Source organism: Chrysochloris asiatica, unplaced genomic scaffold, assembly GCF_000296735.1.
Source record: "Chrysochloris asiatica unplaced genomic scaffold, ChrAsi1.0 scaffold00387, whole genome shotgun sequence".
NCBI lineage: Eukaryota > Metazoa > Chordata > Mammalia > Afrosoricida > Chrysochloridae > Chrysochloris > Chrysochloris asiatica.
The window spans coordinates 1654135-1668192 of NW_006408905.1; the positions used below are offsets into that span (position 1 = coordinate 1654135).

The window sequence follows — 14058 nt, forward strand, 5'->3', positions numbered from 1 at the left end:
AAAATATCGCCCAAATCATTGAACCTTGCACAATTCTGTACCCTAATCTTACACAGTCCCATGAAAGAAATGCTACATTGACCAGTGGGAGCGATCCTTTGTTTGATTACTTTCCTAAATTCAGAGCCTGGCCACCAAAACCTGAGATAGATACCAGTCCTTGATCAACTTAGAGAATGTGCTTTACACTATATTTTTGGCTAAACATTGGAGAGCATCCCAAAGGGAAGAAATTAGAATGGGTCCCACATGGTCCTTGTGTAGATTTGGGATACTAGAATCAAATAGTACTGTGGCCTTCACAGGTTCTGGGTTACAGAAAGAGAGTTAGGAATTTTCACAGGATACATTACAATATGTGGCAGTCCCTGAGACCTGGGCCTGCTCAGGAACATCTTTTGCTCAGTTCTGAAGTTTGCGATTAATTATGTGAAACCAGTATTTTTCTCTGTCCTAAGTTATTTTCCTTTCCAAATTCATTTCCCTTGATTTCCTTAATTATTTCCAAGTGGATGGATGACTTCCGAAGTGTAACAACATTTTAATTGTCGCTCTTTTATGTGTATCAGCATCTGTACATAGACAGTGTCTTTTTTAATTACGTTGTATGTTGTATCATTTATGTTATTTATGCATGTGTTTGACTTTCATATATTGAGTAATAGAATCTGTTCAAAATCAATAAAATCACCCACTTGTCACAAGTCAAATGCAGATGTTGCCACATATGCAATCATAGGCATTTGGGTACATGTTTAAGGCTTAAGCATGCGTCCCTGGCCATTTTGTAATTGATGCCAGTTGTTAGTAATTTTGGAAAGAAGATGAACATATACAAAGTTTGAGGAATTTTCTTTCAGGGCTCTAAAGGCAAATTTAATCTTAAAATATTTCAGGACACTTTAATCAAGGTCCAAATTACAGTTCAACTTTATTTAAGTTGCTATATTTCATTGACTTGTTTGTGGATTGATTTTCTTTTTTTTTTTTTTTTTTTCATGAGATGGAAAAAGAGACTTTCTCATTAAATTGGTGTAACTCTGCTTTTAAACTCAAGAAGGTATTTCTTTGTTGTTAGCATCATTCTACTATTTTCTTTGCATATTTTACTATCTGTTGTTGTTGTTAAGTATCTTCGAGTTGATTTTGACCCATAGAGACCCTGTATAGGGTGAGCTGGTGAGCTAGAACCACCAACCTTACAGTTCAAATGACTTTGCAGTCTGACGCTTTAGCCCACATTGCCACACCAGGACTCCCTAGGAGGTGATATATTTTAATCTCTAGTAGGTGATCTATACCTCTGAATTTGCCAGAGGATCGCTCATGTTTGAGAGGTTTATGAATTTCTGTCTAGTCATATCAGTGAATAGGTGAAATTTGTGACAGCAGTCTGGGTCATTGTTTTGGAAATTCTCTCACTTCACGCACCATATATCTAGTATATTCCAGACGTCAGTTCTGCCTGTAACTCATAAAATCCTTCAATTACGTGCTATCGGTTATGTTAAGCCAAGAATGCTGATTGAAGGGCTTCATAAACATATGGTATTATGAAGGCTATTAAATCAGAAAATGATATTTGAAAATAGAAATCCTAACCTTTTAAGCTTCCTCCTGTATTCAGATCTTGTTGGAAGAATGAAGAATATATTTTCATATACTGGGCTGAGGAAGACTCTGATGAAAGTTTGATACCAGAACCAAATACCTCAAGTACCACATTTCCTGATCGCTTTAAGGCCTTCATCCACAAATCCTTGGTCTCAGCTCTATGCTCTTCCAATACCAATGTCAGATGATTGCCTTACTATGTCAAATGTGGTCTCTCATCAAAAAATAATTGTGGGACAGTCCACTGAATTGTTGGTATCGTGATATTTACTTAATCTCTAAAGGTGAATGATTTGTTTAAAGAAGAATGCATTTCCCTGGAAGAGAAAGCCCAATGTCAAAAATATGTTATAGTTGCTGAATGACTTATGAGAACCCAGAAGCAACAGCAGGCAACCATGTTTCAAGCATTCAGTTAAATTACTGTTATTTTAAGTTACTGTGAAATTCAGGTAACCAAAGAACAAATGGACCATTCAAATGAAATGAATAGCATTAGTACAGAAGCAACATTATTGCTGGGCTTATAGTTTATACACAAGATGGAGGAGCTGATGCAGGAACAGTACAGTTGAAAAAAAAGAAAGAAATGAGATTCCCTCACATAGATATGGAGGCATAGTGTGTTGTTGGGTGCCATTGAGTCGATTCCAACTCATAGTGATCAATGGAATGAAATACAGGGCCATCCGCACAATAAATAGTTTTTATGTTTGAGCCCATTGTTGTTGCCACTGTATCAACCCATCTCATTGAAGTTCTTCCTCTTTTTTTTGCATACCCTCTGCTTTATCAGCATGATGTCTTTCTCTAGAGACTTGTGTTTTCTCAGATGCCAAAGTATAAGGGACCAAGTCTCACCATCCTTGATTCTAAGGGGCAGTCTGGCCAAACTTCTTCCAAAATGGATTTGTTTGTTCTAGCAGTACTAGGCATATTCAGTGTTGTTTGTCAGTAATTCAGATAGAGGCATATTGGCTGATAAAATCTTGAGGCCAAATAATGACAGGGAAGCGAGAAACCAAAATGAAAGAAAGAAATGGTACAGAAACAGGGAGGGGAAAATATACGGAAGGAAGGAGCCCCTGATGAAATTTATAGGATGGACATGAACCTAAAAATGTGGATTGATATTTGAACTCAAGAGCAAGATAGGTTTTAGTTGCATGGTGTGGAGAGACAAAGTATGGTAGGTGGGGATATTTGAGAGCTGTGAGGAAGAGGAGATGGTGAGTGGTTAAATTTCTTCAAAGGAAGTGGCCACTGAAGACTCATCCACAGAGGTATTTTTTATTTCTTCCTATTAAGAAAAAAAATAAGTCATGTTTATCAGCCAATCTAAAAGAAAGCTCCAGAGGAGGGAAAGATGGAAAGATACAGGAAAGAAAAGAGATTATAATTATTTTGAAAGGAGGTGTGTGGAAAATCTGTTAGTTCCTTTCATACATCAATACCACCCTTTTTATATCTCTTTATATTCTCTCCAAGTGAAATTCAACTCACCCTTTGGCACAATTGTAAATCAACAACAAAATTGTTTATCTGAAGCTCAGAACTTGGCTCACATTTGCCATAGTAACTGGCTCATTCTATTTACAATGACCTAAAATATATTCCGTTTATCACGGCCCAGTAAGTATTCATCCAACTGCTGTCTCCTGGACATGATGGCCAGGAAATGTTTCTTTAACAAACTTCACGTTGTTGTTAAGTGCAGTAAGCCAGTGCCATTTCAGAGTGACCCTTTAGAGAGTTTCCAAGGAGTAGCTGGTAGGTTTGTACTACTGACCTTGTGATTTGCAATCTAGTGCTTATTCTACAGTGGAGTGCATAGAGTCCTTTAACATACATGTTGTTGTTGTTGTTGTTAAGTGCCATCGAGTCGGTTCCGACCCATAGCGACTCTGTACAGGGTTTCCGAGGCTGTAAATCTTTACGGGAGTAGAAAGCCTCATCTTTCTCCCTTAACATACATAGAGACATAGAGGGTGATTTTAAAATAAAAAACATAATAGATGAAGGAAAAAAAAAAAAAAAAAAAAACCAGCCTCACGTACTTCACTAAATCCCCTGAGCTTATTGCCTCCTTTTTAAAATGACAATTTTAACTAAATTATATCTAATCTGTTATGGATTGAATTCTGTCTTCCCAAAATACATATTGAATTCCTAAGCCATGTACCTGTGAATGTAATCCTGTTTGGAAATACGTCTTTTCTTTTGTCATGCTTCTAAGGCCATATCAGTGTTGAGTGGGTCATAAACCTTCTGAATGGCGTCTTATTTAAAGGGGAAAACATATATATACACTCAGGAGAAAGATGCCAGGTGAAGATGGAGGAAAATTCATTTACAAGCACAGGAACTCATAGCATTGGCAGCAGCTATTAGAAGCTAAATGAGCCAATGAAAGACCTTCCTTTAGAGTCCCTGCTCTCATTTCTAACTCCATGCCTCCAGAACTGTAAAGCAATATGCTTATTTGAAGCTGTCACTTATGGTATATTTTGTTTTGACAGCACTAGGAAAGTAAAACTTAAAGTGTCTTCTAGGGTAAAAATTTTATGATCCTAAAACTAAGCAATTATCACTTTATTAAAAGATGAAAATTACGATTAAGATGTGAGGTGAAAAGTTAAAGAATCAGAGAGCTAGTTTCCAACTTTGTTTCTTTCATCATAGTTGTAAATCTTTACCTAAATTACTTGAACTTATTGTGCCTCAGCATTGACATCTTCCTAATGGGCATGATCATAATTTCTTGTAAGACTGCTGTAAGAATTATAAATATAACCAGTAGTATCCTGTTGTATTGCAGCCAGAGTGCTCCTTGGAGGCCAGGATGGCTAAGCTTCGTCTCTCCTACTTTGGACATGTAGTCCGGAGGAAACAATCGTTGGAGAAGGATGTCATGCTGGGTAGGGTGGAGGGTCAGAGAAAAAGAGGAAGACCTCCAACGAGATGGATCGGCCAGGTGGCATCATTGATGGACTCGGGGGTGGCAGCGGTGGTGAGGTTGGCCCAGGATCGAACATTGTTTCGTTCTGCTGTGCATGGAGTCGCTATGAGTCGGTTCCGACTCGATGGCACCTGACAACAACAACAACAACAATCCTGTTGTATGGTAGATACCTAATAAGTTTTTATGGCTTTCTTCTTCTGTAATTTCACTTTGCTTATTGATGTTCATTGCCTTTCATCAAAAAGTAATAATTGTCATTGTTGTTAAGTGCCACTGAGTCAGTTTCAACTCATAGCGATCTTCTATAGGGTTCCCAAGGAGTGACTGGTGGGTTTGAACCATTGACTTTGTGATTAGTATTCTAATGTTTATCCTACATTACCATGCCAGTACACCCAAAAGGAATAATAGCAAACATTTTATGTATATTTATTATGAGCCAAGCATTGTTTTAAGTCATTGCCATTTTTAGTTTATTTAATCCCTATAAGCATTGGCTCCAGATTTATTGACACTTGCAATTTGAGCAAATTTAGGTATGTTGTTGCTTGGTGTTGTCAAGTTGGTCCTGACTGATAGTGACCCTTTGTACAACAGAATGAAACACTGCCAGGTCCTGAGTCATCCTGACAACTGCTATATTTAAGTCCATTGTTGCTGATACTATGTTAGTCCATTTTATAGGGGTCTTCTTGTCTTTTTCTGACTGTCCACATTACCAAGTATGAAGTCCTCCACTAGGCATTAGTCTTTCCTGACAACATGTCCAAAATATGAGAGATAACACCTGAAGACCCTCATTTCTAAGAAGCATTTTGGCTGTACTTCTTCCAAGACACATTTGTTTGTTCTTCTGGCAGCCTATGGTACTTCAGTAATCTTTGCCAACTCCACAATTCATACGCAAGGATTCTTCTCCAATCTTTCTTATTAATTGTCCGCCTTTCCCATGCAAATGAAGTGATTGAAAATACTGTGGTTGGGTCACCCTCACCTTAGTTCTCAAGGTGACCTCTTTCCTCTTTAAAACTTCAAAGAAGTATTTTCCAGCAGATTTGTCTAATGTCAAAAGGTATTTGATTTCCTGATTGTTGCTTCCATGAGGTGTTTTTGACATCTGTAATCTTTTCTTCATTTATCATGATGTTATTTATTTGTTCAATTGTGATGATTTTTACTTTCTTTATATTGAGGTACAATCCACACTGAAGACTGTAGGCTGTGATCATCATCTCTTAAGTATTTCAAGTCTTGTTAACTTCCAATAAGCAAAGTTGTTATCATCTGCATATGGCAGGTTGTTGATGAGCCTTCCTCCAGTCCGGATGTCATGTTCTTTTTCATGTAATCCAGCTTCTTGGGTTAATTGCTCAGCATACAAATTGAAAAGACACAACCCTGCTGCACACCTTTCTTGATTTTGAACCCTCCACTATCACATTGTTCTATTCTAACAACTGTCACATGGTCTATGTAGAGGTTCCTCATGAGGACAATCAAGTGTTCTGGAATTCCCATTCTTTGTAATGCTATCCAGAGTTTGTTATGATCCACACATTCAAAAGCCTTTGTATTCTCAATAAAGTATAAAAGTAAACATCTTTCTAGTAGTTTTTGCTTTCAGCCAAGATCTATCTGACATCATCAGCATCCTCAAGCCACAGTCTCTTATGAATCCTGCTTGAATTTCTGGCAGCTCCCTGTAACTGCATTTGAGTTATATTCAGCAAAAATGTACTGTCATGTGATATTTAATGATACTGTTTGATGATTCCTGCCATTTGTTGTGTCACCTTTCTTTAGAATGGGCACAAATATATGATTGGCCAGGTGGCTGTCTTCCAAATTTCTTGGCATACACAAATGAGTGCCTCCAGGGTTACATCAGTTTGTTGAAACATTTAAAACTATATTTCATCAGTTCCTAGAACTTTGTTGTTTACCAATGCCTTAAAGCTAGCTTGGACTTCTTCCTTAAATATCATGGGTTCTTGATCATATGGTACCTCTTTAAATGGATGAACATCTATCAATTCTTTTTGGCACAGTAACTATTTATTCTTTTCATCTTCTTTTGATGGTTTCTGCATCATTCAGTATTTTGCACATAGAATCCAATATTGCACCCCAAGGCTTGCATTTTTTCTCAATCTGAAAGAACTGAAGAAAAACAATAAAACTTAGGCATAGGTGGGTTAACTAATTTGCTCAAGGTAATTCATATAGTAAATGAGAAAAAAGAACCTATTATCATATGACTCAAAGGTGTGCTATAAAAGGTTTATAAGACAGCAAACCTTTACAGGAGCAGAGAGTCTCATCTTTCTCCTGCGGAGCCACTGGTGGTTTGAATCCCCTAGCTTTTGGTTAGCAGTCCAGTGCTTACAGCACTACCGGGTCTCCTTTCCTAGGTGAATTCAAATTTAAATTCATGCAGTTCAGCTCCAGAGCCTGTGCTTTCATCTACTACATTATAGTTGCCATCTACTTATGAAATAATTCATAGTCTGATGTTGTGTTTGATAGAAATTAACTTTGATATATGTCTCTGCTATATCTTGCTTCCAATTTTCAAATATAATTTTCCTATAACTGTAGACATGTGTAAAATGCCCAGTTTGTCAGTAATAACTAACAGAAGACAATTTTCTTGGAGTAGTCATGCCATCTGTCAGAAGCATTTTCTGATAATGCCATAGTTACTATATTGGAAAAAAGGAATGTTGATCTTTTTTGTAGAGTTAGCCCCACAAATACTTTTACATCTGAAACTTTCTCTGAACATTTCCTATTTGATAAATATTCTTTTTTACTCGGTTTATAATTATTATATATTAGTAGATTATAGTACATTAAGTATTTATTGGAAGAAGAAATAGTAAATTTATCAAAGAAAAATTGCAGAGACTTTTGATGAGATGAGTCTGATCATGGGCCACTAAACACCAGGTTGTTATTTTCCTATAAAACTTAGATTATTGTTATTAAAATGTCTAAATAATTTCAATCAATTCTTTAGTTTTATATTTAAATTAACATCTTAGATGCCAAAGTTCAAAATACATTAGTATTACAGACAGTCAGATTTCTGAACAAGAAAATGATTCTCCAGGTAGTTTATAATCATTACTTTTAGACATTGAGTATACTCAATCTTGATTTTTTTTTCAGTTAATTGGACAGTTAATCTTTCTAATTAATAAAAGATAATCAGCTTAATATCAAGTTTTAACACTTACAGTCCTGGTATGGTACTGTAGGATAAGCAGTAGACTAGATCAGTTTGAACTTCAAGGTCAGTAGTTCAAACTCACCAACCACTTTTCAGAAACCCAGGGTTGCTGTGAATCAGAACGAACTCAACAGCACTTTAACACAACATCACTCCTGGTATGTCACTGTAGGATAAGTACAGGATTGCTAAGCTCAAGATCTGTGGTTCAAACTCAAAAGCTTCTCCTTGAAAACCCTGTACAAAGTAGCTATGAGTCAGAATTGATAACACTAAGCAACAGCCTCAGTATCGGTTACTTTAATTTATTGTAAATTAATTACTATTCCAGACTTCATCTATCATATTTCAGATATATTGTCAGGAGAGACCAGTCCCTGGGGAACGATATCATGCTTGGTAAAGTAGAGGGTTGGAGAAAACTGGAAGACCCCCAACAAGATGGCACAGTGGCAACAGCAGTGGGTTCGAGCGTAGTAATGATGTTAAGATTGGCCCAGGATCGAGCAGTGCTCCATTCTGTTATGCAAAGGTTCACTATGAGTCAGTACCCACATGATGGCACTTAATGAGCAATAACAATTACAATTAGTTGTCATCATCTGATAGGTACTTAATGCCAATTAATAAGTCAAGTGAAATGAACATTTAGCCTATAATTAATTATATGTGGGTTGCTTTTTACAGACCTAAGAAAGGAATATTAAATTTATGGGACAGACATTTCTATTTACAAAATTTTGTGGGAGGGAATTGTACAGAGAAATTGAGTGGTTTCAATATGGAGATGTTGTATTTGAAGGTAAGACTGAGTCAGACACCTTCCAGAGGTTTGCTGCGGAGGTAGCTTTCAGAATGGATGACAGTGGTATGGAAAATGTCATGGAACCAGACCAATCAGTAGATTCACTTTCCAAGGAACTCAGAAAGTGTTACGTAGGAGGGACATTAGTCTGACCTGCTCCAGAGTTCTAAAGAAATACATCTACTATGTTGAGTTTAACTTAGAGACAGGTTGAATGAACAGTTCCTTAGGGTTTTAGTTGAGAAAGTTAATGCAAGCCTAGCAATCACACCTACTCCATAGTTTCTGAAGCCTCCATAACCATTCCTTGCTTTTAACTGAATGTTAAGGCTTCACTGTTTAGATTTAGGTTAACCCAAAATGTGATCAATTATGTAAAATTAGTATAGTATTCAACATTGGTATCTACTAATAATAACTAATAATGAACATTTTTATGTGGTATACCAATCTGTTTATGAATGAATCTGGTAATATTTTGCATACACATCAACCCTGAATTTGATAACATCATTAAACTGCTTTTATCGGTGAGAGTACTAGGGCTCCTAGAAATTGTGTGATTTATTCATGTGACAGTGCTAATGAGGGCAAAGCCAATATTCAAACTTACGTCTCTCTGATGTCTTGTTGTCAGGTGTCATCAAGTCAGAACCGACTCATAGTGACCCCATGCACAGCAGAACGAAACAATGTCCTATCCTTGGCCAACCTCACTACTGCTGCCACACTTGAGTCCATCAATGCTGCCACCTGGCCAATCCATCTCGTTGGGGGTCTTCCTCTTTTTCTCCGACCTTCCATCTTACCAAGCATGATATCCTCCTCCAGCGACTGTTCCCTCCTGACAATATGTCCAAAGTATGAGAGACGAAGTTTAGCCATTTTGGCCTCCAAGGGGCACTCTGGCTGTACTTCTTCCAAAACAGATTTGTTGTCTCTGATATCTAAGTTATACTTATTTTGTCAAGACTTAAGAGGAATTTGTATGTTTCGTACTCTTTGAGCGACAGATAAGAAAACATAGACAATCTCAAAAGAAAAAAAAAAGGAGCGATATCATTAATTATGCAGACTTTCAGTTAATTAGGAAAAATCTGACATATAAAATATTTTAATCATAAATTTCTACTTCAACTGTATTTTGTACTCATCCTATGAACATGTGTCTTTTTGGAGTAAGGCCAGTGATAAAGTGTTAACACTGACAAGGACTTCAATGAATAATATTTATAAGGAGAGGCTAACAGGTAGGGATGTTCCTGTGATGTGAAATCTGAGCCATTTGTTTGGCTCCTCTTTTACTTTAAATTTCAATTCTTGGTTTGATGGGTTGTATTTTTTTGCATGTGTTTGGTTCATCTTATCTTAAATTTCAATTATTATTGGTTTGAGGGATTGTATTTCAATGGATAAGCTCACAGTTACATGAGAAGCTGTTTAAAAGGAAAAATACTTGATTGTTCAAGCAGTTGGAATCTATGCTGAATTCTTACAGAGGTTTAGGATGACTGCTGATGGCCAAAATGTACTTTTGGGACACACATGTTACATGATAGCACCCAGACCTAACTTAATGCACTAAACAGACTGTCTGTCTTTCCTACCAGCTGTTCTTGCCTCCTTTCATTGTTTGCATTATTATTCTTCATATTCTGAAAATCAATTTGGACATTTCAATAATACTGTATTTTTCACATATTAAATGCCCACATAAATAATGCATTCATGCATATAGGGCACATAGGAAACTAACACAAGAGGGGATTGTACAGTCAACAAAACCAGTATACTAGAAGTCTAATTGCATAAACTATGGGAGACATATTCTATATATGGATAGTTATAGTTTTAGAAAATGGGTTAGTTTCTAAGACTCTATTATTTAGATATTTTAATTAAGTTACTTGGCAGAAACAGATAAGGTCATAAAGCTTTCCAGTGACATATAAATGACATTACATGATATTTATCTATTTGTCATACTTGATGTTACTAAGCAATCAGAAATGTATTTAGTTTATTACCTCATAGGAATTCTTTTTCATGATTATTAGTTGTTGTTTTTGTTAGCCTTTAAAATTTCGTGTTTTTCTGTATGTTTTCAAAATATATGTACATAAAACAAAAGGAAGATTTACAACAGGAACGATTGCCTTACATGCAACATAAATCCCAATGAACCCATGATGGGATCACACATGATTATGGATCAAATTCAGGACTGTCTTTTCAAGTCCATTTCCAACAGCTATCGTTAAGGCTGCAGAAGGGATCTCAGAAGACAATGCAAGTAGAATGAATATGAAATAAACATTTCTAGCCTCTCGCCGCACTCAAAGGGCCAGAAGATGTACACCAAAAATTTTAAGACAATTAAAATGTCAAGTGCCACAGGGAAGATAAATGGTACCAGAGATAGCTATTTCTCAAGTAGAAAGCTAGTACTATTTAACACAACTTCACAATACCAAAACAAATACAAGTAAGAAAAGGTTGCAGAGTTGGACTTCATTTGCTTTTTTTTTTTTCTTCTTCTTATTTTTAATATCTCAAAAGGAAGCCACTTCCTCAATATCAAAAGTGCTGTGGAAAGACAGGAGGGAAAAAAAAAATCCACAGATGACTGGAATCTAGTTTATTTTAGCAAATCATATATGTTCCCAATTAGCAACTCTACATTAGCAGCAATGTAACTCTCCAACATTTTCTTATAAAAAAAGGCAAACAGGAAGTGACAATTCATGCTTCAAATATTAAAAAAATATATTCAAACATTTGATCAATATTTTTGGTTTTGATTTTTGGTAACATAAGCAACACCAGATATCAGATTCAACATATTCCTCTACTTCCCTTTGTCAAAAACCAAGCTGAAGAGAAAATGTGTGCTTGCTGTTAAGGGAATGAGTGCAATGTCCTAGGCCACTAATACCTGGACATCAACCACTGTGAAAGTGCTCCAAAGGAGGTCTAATGAGCTCGTGGTTTTGGCTTATTCCCAAAGCTGGTCTTTACAGTTGGATAGAAGAAGGTAGTGGAGTGATTTTATAAATAAGATCAATTACTATATCTAGAACCGAAGTCTCCAAGCAGAAGGCTTTACAGTTTAGTCAGGTCTGCAGTGCCTTCTTTGTACATCTAGCACCTGACCAGCATCCTACTCTTGATGCTTTCTACAAAGATAAAAATCTTTGTAACTGTTTAGATAAAATTGGAAGAGAGACGGGGGGCCAAAACTGACCATTAAAAAAAAAAAAAAAAAAAGGCTATTTTAGGGTAAAGGGAGGAAAATGGACAAGTATGGTTTAGGAAAGTCCAGGGTTATTGTAGAAATGAAAATGGCTGAGGGAAGGGCAGGCACCAAGAACAGCACCTAAAGCTAACAAGTGCCTAAACTGGTTTATTTATATTCCCTCTTCACAATATTCATAGGGGAGGGAAAAAAAGTAAGTTTTATAAGCATCAAAACTAAAAAAAATGCACACTGACCTTAGAAAATAACACTTTGAATTTCATGATACCCTTTTTTCCTATAAAATTCATGTTTTTTGTTTTGAATGACTTCGTCATGGTGGATTTGCCCTTGCCTGGCACTTTTACTTCCTCTCTCACGCTGGCTGAAGGCTTCTTTGAAGAGCTACCCCTAGGTTTCTTGATGACTGAGAATGTGGGTCTAGCTTTCTTGGCAGGAGTTTGGGTTTTGGGAGGGACTTTCTTAGGCAGGGGACTTGCTTTCCCCCTTTGGGCAGCTGAAACTTTAATTGTGGGCTTGGACCCTCTCTGCTTCATGGATGCTGCCTTCCCTGGGGACTTGGCTGGGGTTTTCTTCTGCAACCTTCTCTTAGGAGGTGGCTCTTCATCCTCAGAGTCTTCATCTTCTTTTGATGAATTATCTTCATCTTCATCGTTCTCATCGTTAGAATTCTCTGACTCTTTCTTTGGAAACAGAACTCCTGGGCTGGGTTAATAAGGAAAACAGAGCTGGAAGGTGCCACTGAATCCTTTACCAGAGATCTCTTCTATCCATCCATTCTTTTCACATTTCTACAAGGTATTCTTCAGCAGATGTATTTGATACTTTGAACTGGTCCCTGGGTGGTTCTCCAGGGCATAGTTCTTCAAAGCAGTAGTTGAGCAGATCTTTGGATCATTCATGGCAGCAATGACACACAAGATTGCATATTCCATCATGCTTCCACCAAACAGGGGTTTCCCCCCTAATTTCTTCTGCTGAAATGTCCCTGAAGCACCTTTGCCAGTTATTTATTCTAACTGGCCACTGCAGAGCATTCTTCAACAGCTGAGGCCCGATGTCCACTCTAAGTTTACGATTATACTGAGACACATTTTCTGATGAGACTGTAGGAAGCTTCTTTAGGTTCACAAAGGTGAGTAAAGGCCAGTGGGAGGATATCCTCCAATTTTACTTGTGTTTCTGGATCCACTGCAGAAGTCTTTCTGTTTCTCGATTTCTGAGGTGTTTTTCTTGATTTCTGAACCACAACAAAACTCCCAGAAGCACCTTTTCCTTTTACCTGTTTGATGACGCCTCTATTTAATTCTCTTATCAATGCTTGTTTAAGGAGATAGCCCCTTCTCTCCAGCTCTAGAGAAGGGTATTTATGGATGATATAGTTTCAAATAGCAACAAATGATGCACCAGTCTTCTGGAAGCATGCCTTAATGGCCTCAGTTAGGATTGCATCCATCTTAGGACATGGGGAGGAGGCTATTGGTGCTTGTTTCTGGGCCCCGGCTAGCTGACTGACAGAAAGGGTAGCCCAGGAAGGCATTGTTTTTTTCACTTTCTTCTCCTTTTCCTTAGACTGATCTTTCTTATCCTTTTTGGTTTCCTCAGATTTATTTTCTACCTTCTCTTCATTCTCAGGTTCCCCCTTGGGCTGTTCTGTTTCACTAGATGTAGCAGGTGGAGTTTCAGTCTTTTGTTCTACAGTAGAAGCAGACTCCTCAGAACTGATTTATGGCTCTGGCTTTTCTTCCTCTCCATCAACAAGCTTGCTTTTGGGAAGAGTTTTCCGAGTTTCCTGAGTAGTGTTCACAGCTCAACGAATTGGCATGGTACTGTCTTCTACCTTCTCACCTAACTTGTCCGTGTGGGTCAGCTGAGCTCCTACTATAAGTGAAAGTGCCTTAGGATGGTCTAGTTCACCTTGAGATACATCAGTCGCCATTTAATATAATTTCTAGGCCCGAGTACAGGCTGCACTCTGAAGCCTCTGCTGTTAACCACAAAGATTTTTCCTAATGGTTTCAGTGTGGTGAAGAGTAAAGCTCTGGGCTGACTCCTTGTCGCCTGTGTCCCTCACGGCCTCTCAGCGCCACTCCCCCTGCAGCTCATCACCTCCATGCCACTGTCCATGATTATTAGTTTTTAAAATTATTTTTTCTAGCATTTGTTCCCGGCAATTAGAATTTAGTGGA

At 37.4% G+C, this 14058-nt stretch overlaps 1 pseudogene; it reads right to left on the reverse strand.

Moving 5' to 3' along the window:
• Positions 1-2851: 2851 nt before the first annotated feature.
• LOC102829306 lies at positions 2852-13808 on the reverse strand (annotated as a pseudogene).
• Between the last annotated feature and the right edge of the window lie 250 nt (positions 13809-14058).